Source organism: Egretta garzetta, unplaced genomic scaffold, assembly GCF_000687185.1.
Source record: "Egretta garzetta isolate BGI_Z169 unplaced genomic scaffold, ASM68718v1 scaffold101, whole genome shotgun sequence".
Classification (NCBI taxonomy): Eukaryota; Metazoa; Chordata; class Aves; order Pelecaniformes; family Ardeidae; genus Egretta; species Egretta garzetta.
The window spans coordinates 1,007,633-1,009,978 of record NW_009258666.1 but is presented as its reverse complement, the minus strand read 5'-3'; the positions used below and the strand labels follow the sequence as shown (position 1 = coordinate 1,009,978).

Sequence of the window (2,346 nt, the reverse complement as noted above, 5' to 3'; positions counted from 1 at the left end):
ATTTTTTTTTTTTTTTTTTTTTTTTTTTTTTAACCCTCCCAAATACAATTTTAATTTGCGGTGAAACGGTGGCGCTGACAACCTGCGCGGAAGAGCCGGGCTGCCGCAGCCTGCGGAGCATGAAGGCTCCCGGGCGCCTACATGGCCACGGAAAAAACCACCCGACGCGGAATATTTGTTGGCAAAACATTCGCAGAACCCGAGCGTGGGGATGAGGGTCAGGAGGAGCAATTATTTCAGAAATTCCACGGGAGGAGAGGCAAGGGGAAGGAGCCCTGGGTTTGCATGCAAGGGAGCCGGCAAGTCCGGCTCGAGAGACACAAAACGCTCCCGCACGCCCGAGGAGCTGAGCCCAGCGGCTCCGTGCCCAGCTCCCCTGCTTACTATCGCATCTGTTTTCATTTTTTTGTTTTAAATTATTATTTTTATTTTTTTTATTCTCTACGCAAAATACCTTCCCTGCCTTTCAGTTTCCCCCCCTGCTCGCTGCAGATTCGAACACCTCTCCGGGGAGGACGGCCGCAGCACGGAGCCGGCTGGGCCATTTTTGCGTCTCTTAGCAGCTCTCAAAAATCCTCCCATGAATCGAAAATGACAATTATTACTCAGCATCATTTTTACTCATTTCCCGCCTTCTCGGGAAGCCAGGCTGAGGTTACTCGTTCCCACCGTGCCCCGGCCCCAGCCACTGTTCCCTGGTTGTGTGGGGCTGGATCCCAGCTCCCGGGCGGGTTTGGGAGCACCCACGGCTCCGCAGGATGCTCCAGAGGGATATTCCGCCCGGGAGGGGAGGCGGTGGGGTGCAGCGAGCATCACAGCACCCCAAAGGCCTTGGCTTTCATTTTGTACAGTGCAATCTGAGCAGAAAAGGTTGGGTTTGGGGTTGGGTTTTTTTTTTCTGTTTGGTTTTTTTTTTTTTTTTTTTTTTTTTTTAAGAGCGAAGCACAGAGGGAAGCTGGTCCTTCTCCCCTCCCCTCATCTTGCACATGGAGATGGTAATTTTTTTGGGGGGTGGAGGTAAGGACCTGTTCTTCCCAGCTGACAGTGCTGGGGAATGATCCCGGGCACCTTAATACTAAAAATAGCCAATTCTGCACCATTTCAAGTCATGTTTTCAAAACGAGAGCCTCACTGCTCCTAGTTTTACAGGGCTCCCGCAGCTCGGCGCACGGACAGGCTGCCCGCGGAGGCAGACCCGGCGCCTGGACAGACGCACGTGTCCACACATCGGATTTACACAAACATTTATACACACGCGGAGCTCTGCTCCCACAAACTGGTCTGTGGCCAATCCAGATTTCTGCCAGAATAAACGAAACCAGCACCGGGTTTTTCAGCAATTAAGCCAAACAAGGGGAAACAAGTGCGACACCCAGAATAAAAATTCAATAGAAACGATTTTTCACGCTCAATAGGTCTGAAAGAGCCCCTTGCCGGGAAAGCACGGCCGTACACGGGGAACTAAGCACACGCCTCACACGGCGAGAAAACCCCACCGTGTCGCCTTCACGCCAGCCCCAGGGAGCCCCGATAGGGTTATTGCTCTGCAAAGATTACCAAGCCTCATCCCACAAGAATATATAAAATAAAAAACAAAACAAAAAAAAACCCAAACAAAACAGCCCTTGAGTTACGCTCCTGGCTCCGAAGCCTGTTAGAGGCAGCGGAGGGGTTTCCACTGCTGCAATGAGTATTTGCCAGGACTCTGCCGGAGGAAGGAGACCCAAGCGCTTTCTGAGACTGTAAACTCCTGTTAATTGAGAGCTTGGGACTGCAGAGGAGGAAAGTTAATAATGAATTCAAGAGTCAAGCTGAGATTGGGTTGCATTCAGTTTGGAAATTTGTGTAAGGAGGATGCAAAAAGAAAAAAAAAAAAAAAAAAAAAAAAAACAACCCAAAAAAACCCAACCACCAGAAAGAAAAGAGCCTAAGAGAATAATTGATTACAGAAATGAAAGCTTAATTCATAAAAGAAAAACATTTTCCATCCATCAACCTGCAACCAGTTAAGTGGAGAGTTTTAAAGAAACTGCAACATGGAGAAGGAGCCAACAGGAAAAAGGAAATGTATGAAAGAATGTAAACTATTCAAGTTTCATAAAGAGGAACAAGTAAACAGTTATTACATGCAAATAATTCCTAACATCACTGCTTTTAATTAATGCAGAGAAGTCAAAATATATCTGACATTGTGTGCGTACGTTCGAGCCTTTGAGAAAATGCTGCCATATGGCCATTAAAATATCGTATTTTTGTTTCAGCTTCGACCTGCCGTGTTTACTGGCGATGAAATGCTGAAATTCTATTTCTACGCTTGGAAATGCGGATACCTGGGGGCTGCGGGGG

At 47.7% G+C, this 2,346-nt stretch overlaps 1 protein-coding gene across 1 annotated transcript in view; it reads right to left on the bottom strand.

Annotated features, from left to right (window-relative positions):
* RUNX3 (RUNX family transcription factor 3) overlaps nt 1–2,346 on the bottom strand; it is a 63,690-nt gene that overhangs the window by 35,911 nt on the left and 25,433 nt on the right. The gene's annotated exons all lie outside the window — the stretch shown is intronic.